Source organism: Ptychodera flava, chromosome 6 (assembly GCF_041260155.1).
Source record: "Ptychodera flava strain L36383 chromosome 6, AS_Pfla_20210202, whole genome shotgun sequence".
NCBI lineage: Eukaryota > Metazoa > Hemichordata > Enteropneusta > Ptychoderidae > Ptychodera > Ptychodera flava.
Window position 1 is genome coordinate 16,519,380 of NC_091933.1, and position 12,730 is coordinate 16,532,109.

Genomic DNA, 12,730 nt, shown 5'->3' on the forward strand with positions numbered 1-12,730 from the left:
TAATTTTTCATGATTTTTCCATTATTTTTATTCTGTATAACAATTGCATCTTCTTATTCTACACACAAAAAGAATGTTAAAACACCCTCTATTTAGATCACTAACTTAACATCTATATGTATAAAAATCATTGTTCATGTGTACATTTGAATTCTGAATTCTAGTCCGGACCAGAAATCACTTTTCAACAATAACAAAGCAGTTTACACATGTACAGGGTGAGTTGACAAACTGAGCACTGTGTATATCAGCATGCTTTGGGTAGTAGGACAAGAAATACTGGTTCGCATTAAAACAAAAATGGTTAAAAAATTTTCAAAAGTTAGCATTTGTTATATCAAAGTATACCTACGACATATAAACGTTATACACGACAAAATAACGTTTCCCCCTTACATATTACACTTGAAGAGCAGAAGTTAGTGTCGGCGTTCCATAGAAATGACTCTATCACACTGGAAAGCATTTGGAAAAACAGAAGGGTTTATACTCATGTTACAAACGTATGCCAAAATGTCACTTATATGCTAACTACAGCAGAACAACGTTGGGGTAATAGGCCAATCTTTATTGACAACACAACTCCGCCTAAAGTGGACGGAATGGAAGAAAACTTAGAAAAAAAAAGTTACATAAAGTGCGGTGCGGTGCCAGCAAGGACCACACCTACAATGCTGCACAGGGAGAGCCTCGATCCCAGTATTAAGCCTAGTTCCCGCATAAAATGCCAATAAACAGGGTCTATTATACACTATAGCAGAAAAATATCTGAGGTAACAAGTCAACTCCGCCAATGCCCATCCGCCCCCCCCCCCCCCCAAAAGAAAACCACGAACAATGCCCTGGAACGGACTACCAGCCATACTTACCTACATCGACATGGCAACTGACATGATATTCGTCATTTTTTAATTCTCGAGCCTCGGGTCGAGTCTCGGGTTCAAGCCCCGGCAGCGTATTGGTTGTCATACTATATCAGATAGTGAGCATATGTTTTATTGCATTTCAAGGCCTCCGGCCTCATTGCAAAGAGTTACATTACACAAGAGAAGTTACAATTTGATGGTATGAAATAAAGTATTTATAATCGTTAGGAAAATTATTTACTGAGACATTGTTTAATAAATAAATAAATAAATAAATATACACATTTTACGTAACTTGCCTTCATTTGATGATTGTAGCAAAAGATTAAATTTACAATAATTTGGATGAATATATGTTTCACCTGAAATGTAAAGTACAGGAAAGTCTTTATAGGCAGGACATTCTAATAAGAAGTGAAATTCATCCTCAACTTTGTTAAGATTGCATAAGGTACAATATCTTTCACTAGATATTATGCCCGTGTGTCTATCTTCTTCAATATTTAATGGAAGACACCCACCACGAAAACAAGCAAACAACTGAAGAAATTTAAAATTAAGTTGAAGGGTCAAGTATTTTTCAGGTTCCAGTGGACTTTTGAAATTAACATAATTACGCATTTTTAGTTTTCCACTTACGTTAACCCACCATTGCTGCTTAAAGACATCTTTAACTCTTAATTCAAACTCATATAAAAATAAATCTTTATTTCCAACTTCTTGTGCTAAGCACGTATATCCAAAGCTATATGAAAATTATTTATTTTCATTTTTAAGATAGTATAATAAACAAGTAACGCTTTCTCTCCCAATAATTAATCAACTGTTCCTTCCAAATAGGTATCAGGATGGCTGAAGAAGACGTGGAATGGAGTAGAGATAGTGAAAACTTGGACCCCTTTTTTCGATAATTTACTCCTAAGTTTCCAAGTCCTCATATCCTAACTCTTAAACAGGAACTTCCCCTGTAAAAGCCCGATTATCGTAAATCTATGAATAATGTCACGCTTCTGATCGGACGTGTTTTTGTTTGGTCCCAGAAGCCCATAATTTTGTCATGTTTCAGGCGTTCATGTCACTGAATCTTGCATATGATTTCTGTGAATGTATAGAGACTAAACTTTTGTGGAAAATAAAGTTAACTAAAAAATGTTCCATTTTTTATCGGAGAATGGATATGTTTCAAAAAGAGTTCCCTGTACGACCATTTGACGCCTCTTTGCATCCCCCTGATCCCCCTTTGTGCGCCCGCGGTCCTGTAACTTCCCATTAACCCCAAATAATTTATCGCCCCTTTTAGAACGTAACCTTTGACTTCATTTCAATAATTACACACATCTTTGACGTCACCAGTTTGTAGCTATACCACTTCTACAATGATGCCCTAATTTGTTCCGTGACCAACTTGTCTATCGTGTCCTTTCACAGATGCGTCTTTCCCACCATTCAGTGAATGAATAGTCCAGGGCGCATTCTTCCATGGTGGATAAATCATACATAACAGACTGGCGGGAAGATGTGTTGCTAGCGATGACCACAGCTATAATGCTGCACATGGGGAGCCTAAATCCCAGCACCCAGCCTCGTTCCCGCATAAAATACCACAAACCAGGGTTTATTTTAAACCTAATGACGAAAGCCTTAATTCTTACAAGTTCAATCTATAGTTTACGTAGTCAGCATCCGTAGACTCGGCATTTAATAAAGATGCATAGAAAACGTCCCGTTTTATAGGTGAAACCTCGAATTGAGGCCCGTCGCGTAATAATATCTGTACAAATTGTTGTATTTGGTCATGAGCACCACTATTGCTAATAGGTTTATTTGAAACAAGTCGAGAAAACATGTAAAAAGACAGTTAAACTGTATTCGAAATATCACTATGCTTTGTGTACATAATATTACGCGTCGCAAACACCGGATATACCCGACTTACTTGAATTCATTGAACTATACAATAGGTGTTGAATTAGTACAAACCAGCATGTCTTTGAAATATTGTGTTTTCGCATGTTTGATAACTCTTGTCCATACTCACCCCACTGAGCATGTTATGAAACATGATTTGACAGACTTGAAAGCAATATCACGCTCTTTTATGGCATCCAGGTTCTCACTGGTCAACCAGACCGATTGTTTAAAACGCTTCACCCGACGGTCAATGCTTGGACAGTGACGATCACAGATTTCATTAAAAATATTAATCTACTTATCAAACGCAGCATTGACATAATTTTCAAAGTACAGTAAATACCAGGGAGCATCAAGTTAATCATGTATAAATTTACCATGTTGAAATTTTCGAAAGATCTATGCTGAACATGAATGTACGTTGCTGAATTGGTACGGTATGGTAGCCAAAAGTTAAAACACTGGCAAATTATCAGAAAGACCAATATCAATAATAAATGTATTCTTAAATAAAGTTTTCAACTATCTTACATACATATGATCAAGACAACGTTACGTAGCTTGATGTGTTAAACCATTGACTAACTCAATCATATTAAGTGATAAAAGTGACAGAGATAAAAAATGATTCAAATAAAGTCTGATACAACATTAACATTAAAACACCATCATTTCCTTGCCTTGAAAAAGCTTTCTCAAGTAGAGCTTAGCGGGAAGAGAAACAACATCCAAGAGACGGGATCTATTCTTTAAAGGTTTCAATTCAATCTACATGGTTTATAAATCTTCACATTCCAAATTGCAAGGCCTAATGTAATGGATATTATCACATGCACAAGCCAAGTTTGTCGTTTCCGAACAAAAAATACGGGATTTATTCTCTGGTCGTTCTACGTCACGACAACCCGCGTCTCTGTCATCAATTTTGGTGCGTCGGACCTTTATTTTTGTCGATCTTCGCATCTTCGGTGTGCTCGTAAATATGTAAACAAACAACATGGCGGCCGATGTTTCTCCCATGATCAAAAGTCATGTAATGAAGTCGATATTTTCACAGACTACGACATTACTAATCCGAACAATGTAAACACAAGAGTGTACCGCCTGTATATTCCGAAGGAATTACGTGAATTATTTGCGGAAACGACGAACTCGAAGCTGGTCGCGTATACAGTGGGTTCCGTACGCATTGCAAACAGGGTCAGGCGCGACGTTTACAGTGTTCGCGCCGTCGAGATTCAGTCGATATTTGTTCCCGAAAAATAGCGTATCTTCGTCTGTGATAAATTTCTAGGACTATGCTATCTTTGAAATAGAGTATAACTTTGCGGAAGGTAGCCTGCGTGTAGACCGAGAGCTGTCATTTGCTCCACACACGAACGAACGTGAGCGAGCGAGCGCTAACTCACACGACGGACGACTGGAAACGATTGACAACCTGTGCACGGCGTACTGATATTTATTCCTAAAGTAGTTCAAAAGTTTAAACGCGGAATCGTCATGGAAAACTTATTTTATTTTGCAAAAAATAACGAATTCTTGGCTTGTGCATGTGATAAGTATACTATTCCCTAATATTTTTCTTCGTTCAGCGAAGGAAAATACGAGTGACGTAATGACCGTGTCACCACGAGTCGAATAATATCTTATTATGATAAATCCTGTGTCTGTATTGTCATTCTCCCATTGTTCAGAGAGTTCTTATATCAACCCATATTTTAACATGTTGAAATATAAATCATATTTTCACTGTAACCGGAACTACTTCCAGCGTTGGTATGTTTGTGTGAATAACAGCTGAGCGAACACACTAATGACACTCCAAAATGTCATTTATAGTTATTGTCAAAATTTAAATGTTTTATTTCAGTTTCAGGGCACATGAAAGTCTTACCAAAACAAACAAACGAATGCATTGAAAATGTGTATGCATAGCGACCGACTTCGCGACACCTTTCATCGTTCACTGTCCCGTACGGTGTTTTCATGTCGTCCACGCTGCTCATGAGCACGGTCCTGTTCGACTGCATCATGACAGAACCACTATATAGTACAAGTTTCTTGCTGACGAGTTTTAATATCGAGGTGGTTAATTATATCGACTACAGCCATATTAAAATGAGCTTCTAAAGTCCGACTGCACCACAGACAGTAAAAAAAGACAACGAAGGCGCACATACCAAATTTAATGTTTAAGATTCGTATACAGTCATTGGGAGAGGTACGGTCATGATACTGTTCCGTTAACGTTTCCGACACAAAATATGATAAGTTACTCCTAAGAAAGTCAAACTTTCGTATGGGTCTTAAACAAGTTTACTTACGGACTGGACATAAATTACAGGGGGCCCGGTGTTTTTCGAAACACCGCTGCATCAAAAATAGTGACCCTTCAAAAGTTCATGCACAAAAATTAGTGACCCTCCCCCTTATCCGTGCATGAAAATAAGTGACCGTCCCCTGTTACTCAATACCTCCCCCCCCAACAAACCAACAATGTGTTCAAGACCTCCTTCTGATTTGCTATACTTATGAAGTCCCCTTTCAAAAGGAAGGCAAAATGTGGCCGATATCATGCTTTGTCCGAAAAATATCAAAAAATCATATGTGTGTGATAATTCATGTAAATGTACTTTGCTTGAATTGGCGGGTAAAAAGTGCATGCGTGTACAAAAAATGTAATTTTTAGATTTTATCGATAATGTTGATTCACTATACATGTTATTCGACTATAAGAACTTGTATTTTCCAATATAAAACTAGCAATATCTGTTCATCTATAAATGTTTAATAACTGATATAAATATACTTGATTAGCATGGGTTGTTTACTAGTGCTCATGTGAACAAGATATTTGATTTTGGAATTTCGCTCAAAATGTTGATCCACTCACTATACATGGGAGTCTATGACAAAACTATTTAAAAAAATTTCGCAATTAAAAATATGCACTATTTGTGCGTATATGGACCCCGAATAATTGATATAATTGTACTTGATTAGAAGAGGGTGGTAACACGTACATCTGTGTACAAGAAATTTGTTTTAGGAATTTTGCATAAAATGTTGATCCATTATAAATTGTTGTCTATGACGAAATTATAATTTTTTTTAAAATACAAAACTTGGCAAATCTGTGTATCTATGTATGCTTGATTATTGATATTTATGGTCTTGATTAGACTAGAGTGGTTACAAGTCCATGTATGTGCAAGAAATTTGATTTTGGAGTTTCACTGAAATGTTGATTCATTATACATGGCAGTCTATGATAAAAACCCAATGAATATTTTTTATCCAATACAAAAATAGGAAAATCTGTCCATTTATGTACACCTAATTATAAGTATTAATGTTCATGACTAGACTAGAGTGGTTTCAAGTCAATGGTTTTGCAAGAAATTTGATTTTAGAATTTCGCTCAAATGTCGATTTTACTATGCATGGCAGCCTATGATGACACTATGGATATTTTTTCCCAATACAAATCTAGGTAAATCTGTGCATTTATGTACACCTAATTATAAGTATTAATGTTCATGATTAGACTAGAGTGGTTTCAAGTCAATGGTTGTGCGAGAAATTTGATTTTGGAATTTCACTGAAATGTTGATTAACTATACATTGTAGGCTATGAGGAAACTACAAATAACTCATAGGTTATCTGATCCTTAATTGTTATTCAAAAGCTGTTCGACCTGAAGCTTCCAGTTGTTATTGATGACATTTTGCACTATTCTGAATAGTTTGCATTCTGTCAATGTCCTCAAAAAATAAAAAATGTACATACAGCGACATGAATATTTGACACCGACCTATACCCAATGTATTGTCAATGGGAGAATGATATCAAATAAGTGATCTCCCAAATTGTTATTGAAAGCGTCATTATAGGGGACAGTTTATATGCACAATAGAGGAATTGGATAAGTAGAAATCATGACAACTTAAATCAATGTGGCTGCTTGGATCATCAATACTTTGTTTATTATACCCTTAAACTTGCACCTGAAGGGCGCGCCGAAAATGAAAATGACAGAAAATGAAAGTGCCAGGAGGTAGTTTTTCTTTTTTCAGTATTCCATATTCTTCAATACGTGCACATGCAATTTCAGCTTTTGATGCATAAAAAAGGTGACCCTCCCCCATACGCTTGCACAAAATTTTATGACCCTTCAAAAATGCTTGCGCGAAAAATGGCGACCCACCCCCAAAAACACCGCCCCCCCCCCCTGTAATTTGTGTCCAGTCTCTTAGATTAAAGCAAGTCAATAACGGAATATACAAACGGGCGATGTATATACCTTTGAAATATTTTATTCGTACTGCAATAAAATATACATCAGAATCAAAAGAGTTGTGACGCTGTAATCACTTCAAGTTTTCCCTAATCAGGTCACAAATTCCTTTTCTAAGACGATAAATTTTACAAATGTAACGTCAAAGGACACCTATAATTCTTCGAGGTGACTGACTGGTACAATTACTACATTCACATTGCATTCGTAGATGCCGTAGAGCTGCTCCCTTCGTGCACTGCACGGCCATGGTGAGCGGAGCACCGTCTGTCGACTGCTGCCCGCGCGAGTTCGATTTTGACACAAATTTTGGTTAGCCTCGTAACGTTCGTGAAGGGCTGAGGCTATGATTATCAATACTAAAATTACTAACTTTACACACTTTAGTCTACATTTCACATCTAACATCGTATTAAACTTAAACATAAACGTTCTTCAAATTGTGAAAACCTGTGTCGACATCTTAATGGAAGTGCCTCCGATGAAGGGGAATTGATATCAACAAGTAATCACGGTTATCATCACTCCTTAGCAATCAACATTCTGTGAATACAGCGACAAGCAAGCAAGGTCGACTTCTGTCGATTTCGTTGCGAATTTCGGAATTTCCCTAGGGAAACAGTCATAACAAAAGGTATCTGCTAAAGTGCGGGCTGCGGGCTGTGGGTTTTTAGAATTATGGCTAGATTTCTAATATATGTATATGGCATTTAGTATATAAGAAATAAAACCTTTAGAAGGTGTCTATTATCAATAATCATGATCAGGTCTATCGTACAGTATCCCTTTTCCTGCCAAGTCCATATTTCACCATCAGGTCAAGATGGTTAAAATTAATGAAACACAACTATATGGCGTATTTTAACATAATACTGTACATTTGAAGGCTGTTGAAAACATAAATGCTGTAAACTTGATTTTTTGGACTAAAGATGCTATAACTGACCAAACCAAGTGGGTGAAAATACGTCATGTTTCTGAAAAATCTGCTACATTAAGGGGGCGATTCCGAGGACCAATTTATTCCGAGCTGCCTGGCCATTACAAATAATTAGGGATCTGAAATCACTTTCCTTTCTTGCCATGGATGTGAGTGGGAAATAATACCAGACTGACAAAAAAAATCCGCGCCTCGGAAATGTCGCCAGTTATCGCAGAATGTAAACTGTTACATTCTGGTATCAGGCCATAGGAAGTAAATTCTTTGTAATGCATCCACTCACAATTCTGTTCTAGGGCAACACATACAGAAAATTAAACAATGCCTACTTAAGGTAAAGGGCTACGAATTCGGATGCGCACACGCTTTAGAACGTTTCTGTGCAGATTTAACTCCAGCCTGCCGCAAATGGGTTATTTTGTAGCGCATATATTTAACATCACCTGTCATTGTTGAAATTGCGCTTTTACCTAATTTTTTGACCCAGTGTCTTAGAAATACATGTGACCTATAACCTTGTCATATTTTGACCCCCTAGGAAGCTGTTTTTTATTCAATATGAGCGAAAAATTAACATTTCTCTCCCATTTATATGGCGCAAATTACCCATTCACCTGGAGATATTGTAAAAAGTAGCGTGGTGACACCCTTTTATTAAAAGTGTAAACTAAATGGTATTATGTCAGGAGTTTATTCGCCAAGTTTGGTCAAAATGACACCATTCAAAGCGACAGGAAGAAAGTTTGAAAATTATGTAGTGATATAATTTCGATATCATCATTTTGTAATCGATACTTATGTTAAAATTTCTTCACAAACGTCATGAAAACTATACATTCGATAGATATGGATCTTAAGTCTTGGTATTTATTAAAATTAACTCATTTGCTAAGCGTTTTATAATTGCTTTCTTTAGTATAAGTGAATTATATCATTTTTATTTATTCTAACGACGCCATTTTAACGTCCGTTTCCATGGAAACGAGCATGGTGACCCCCATTTTTTATTTCATTTTTGCACTTGTACAACTTTCAAGAATATTTGTGCAAAGTTTCAAGAAAATGACACCACAACTTAATTTTGACGTAATTCGTAGTACTTCACCTTAAATGCGATGTGTAAGGAAAGATTTTACTTAAAAAGCGTAGAAGTGATGTGTATTTAAATGCCGTGTATTTTTCATGAAATCTTTAAACAGAAAAAAGACGTACAACAAAGGACTTAGTTTACTTTGGTTCACCCGAGGTCGCGACCGCAGAGAACGACATTCCGCTAACATTTTACACGACTGAGAATTTCAGCGGGAAAACACGCCGGTGCGTTGACTTATTTTCGGGAATCGATCTAATAGGAATAGTTTTGGATTAGGTTGTGTTCTGCAGCTCTCAATAATTTTGTATCTCCTAATATCGGCGGTTGAACTAATCTGAAGTGTGAGAAGGGCATAGCATTATATGAAAAAGTAACAAATTATTAGGCGTGTCAAGTTTCAATTGCACGAACTGAAGGTCATCTCCCAGTTCATCTGTGCTGTCAACGATCCGAAACTTACTTTTAAACTATCCATCCTAATCATAACATAAAAAGTTAATATAGCGAGTTGTTGTGAAATCTGTCTTGTGTTCATATTATTACTCATCCGAGTTCAGTCATATCATTTCGAAAGCTTCGATCGGCAGTGCGCTGTGCAACGGCGAATGTTGGATGGGAAATGGACTATTCTGACGTTGGTGGCGCTTTACCAGATGTAAGCTAAAATAACGGCATTATTCAAGAAGTTCACGGCTTTTATTCCATGAACAAATACATCTAGATACCATTTTAGCATTTATTCTAACTACTGGTGAAAATGATACCAAAAAAACCACACATTTTTTATGCCCGCAACCAGCAGCCCGCAACCCGCAAATTAGCGCATCCGATAACAAAATATGCATGCATGATGAAGGGGTTATTACAGGAAGTTTGGTCGATACCGCGTCGTATTCCCGTGATGTGTCCGCATTTTGACAAGTTGTGCAGCAACGAATCAAAATACGGACACATCAATCGAATACGACACGGTGTCTACCAAACTTCCCGTAATAACCCTTAAGGTGAAGTACTACGAATTACGTCAAAATTAAGTTGTGGTGTCATTTTCTTGAAACTTGCACAAATATTCTGGAAGTTGTGCATGTGCAAAAATGAAATAAAAATGGGGGTCACCACGCTCGTTTCCATGGATACGGACGTTAAAATGGCGTCGTTGGAAATAAATAAAAATGATATAATTCACTTAAACTAAAGAAGCAATTATAAAACGCTTAGCAAATGAGTAATTTTAATAAATACCAAGACTTAAGATCCATATCTATCGAATGTATAGTTTTCATGATGTTTGTGAAACTATTTTAACATAAGTATCGATTACAAAATTACGATATCAAATTATATCACTACATAATTTTCGAACTTTCTTCCTGTCGCTTTGAATGGTGTCATTTTGACCAAACTTGGCGAATAAACTCCTGACATAATACCATTTAGTTTACACTTTAATAAAAGGGTGTCACCACGCTACTTTTTACAATATCTCCAGGTGAATGGGTAATTTGCGCCATATAAATGGGAGAGAAATGTTAATTTTTCGCTCATATTGAATAAAAACCAGCTTCCTAGGGGGTCAAAATATGACAAGGTTATAGGTCACATGTATTTCTAAGACACTGGGTCAAAAAATTAGGTAAAAGCGCAATTTCAACAATGACAGGTGATGTTAAATACATGCGCTACAAAATAACCCATTTGCGGCAGGCTGGAGTTGAATCTGCGCAGAAACGTTCTAAAGCGTGTTCGCGTCCGAATTCGTCGCCCTTTACCTTAAATAGATTTGATACAAATGGCAATTCCGCAACCACGTTTGTCAACACTGTCATTGCGTTTTAAGGAGTAATTTTCAAGTTGGAATTCGGAATTGGAGAAGCTTTCCGACAAAACTATGTAAACAATACAAAGAACATCACAAATATTATTGCTTGAATCTACCTTGAGTAAGACCTGTTCAATCTTGTTTTTTAAATGTACATTCCACGAACAAATAGCTAAACCAGTGGTACTACATCGATGACTGCAGAAGTCGGTAAAGTCTCTTTGCCAGTATCGTAGGTGTTACTACGAAAAAGAGTACTTGATTTCTGTTTATGACCTCTTTGGCCAGAGCTCCAACATTGCCGACAAACTATTTTCACTCGACCTTATCACCTCACAAATTACATCTAATTTGGCGGAAATTAGTGTTACCGATGTAGTTCTGGGTGAAGCTTGCACAGTGTCGGCGAGCATCGTGCGGAAATCGACGATATATTAACGTCACGCCGCTGCCCAGCATTTCGGGGATTGGACTCCCTCCTTGAATATTGCGAATAACGGTATGGACACCTGAAGTTCATTGTCAAATGCCGATGAAGTTGAGTACGGTCTGCAATGTGTGGTTTAAGTCATGTTTTTGAAAAGAGGTGACATATTTGCATTTTTATTCGGAGGCCAATAGCAGGAAAGACAGCTGGATATACCATGATTGGAACCACATGTCATTAGGGGAATAGAATATTGTAGTAATGTTAGTTTAATCAGTAAATTCAAGATCATCTACTTTTTCGGTTCAATTTTTTTATGGATAATTTATAACATTTCAACTTTCAGCTATAGGGTACCAAACACTTTTGATAAATTTGAACAATGAAAAGATGCTATTCTCCCAAATCAGGTCCGGTCGTTTATATCATCTCTAAGGACTAATGAACACACAGTGGAGTTGTTGCAATACAGGAAAGACAATTCGTTGTCAATATGAAAAGCAACGCGTTTCATTTTCATACAAAATTGTGAGTTAAATATTGACTCCTTTTAAAAAAGATTGAGTTTCAGTTGTATCTACTCTTCGTCGGGAACTTACAAGAGTGACTTTGCCCTAAGTGCCTTGTTTGACTTTTTTCAGCAATAGATTGTGTTGTCTGACAGTATAGCGCCAGGGTCTTTTTTCAGACTGCAATCAACTGTTCCAACCGCAAGAACGATTTCATTCGGACTAAAAGTCGCCATATCATAAGGTAAATCTGCAACTGCACAATGGCAATACCAGGTGAACAAATGTTCTCTGAATTTGACTGATGTATATTAGTATTAGTATTAGATACACAATAAAACGGCTTTGTCAAGTGTGATTCGTAGGCTTTCAGTGACTTTTGATATAGGCCTACTACGGTGTGGACAGGAAATTTACTCCGTTGAACCTGTTTTGGCGATTTTTCAAGCATTGCTCACTAGAAAGGAAGCTCCTCAACATTGATCAAATGCTAATCTGATTTACCTGTAATATTCATATTTCATCAATATCTACATATTTCGCGTAGATGATAAATACTTTCAAAAATACTTTGCAACTGTGTCATAGATAAGCATTTGATTTGCATATCGAGAAAAGTTCATTGTATTTGGACGTCAAATGCCTTCATCAAATATATGTACATTTTAACCCGAGTATACTGTATTTTTCAGAGATTTACACAGTTCACCTCCGCCATCGAACTTTTCAGAATCATGTACAGTCAAAAAAACGTTTCAAATACATGACAGATTGGCAGCGTATTGATGTAAGATTCTACACAATTTTACGGGGAATCAACACGACATATAACTTTTCAACATTCGTCACATCAAGTACAACTGAAGT

General features: G+C 36.8%; 1 protein-coding gene across 3 annotated transcripts in view; it reads left to right on the forward strand.

Annotated features, from left to right (window-relative positions):
• Positions 1–12,730, forward strand: part of LOC139134983 (MFS-type transporter SLC18B1-like) — an 82,869-nt gene that overhangs the window by 14,363 nt on the left and 55,776 nt on the right. The gene's annotated exons all lie outside the window — the stretch shown is intronic.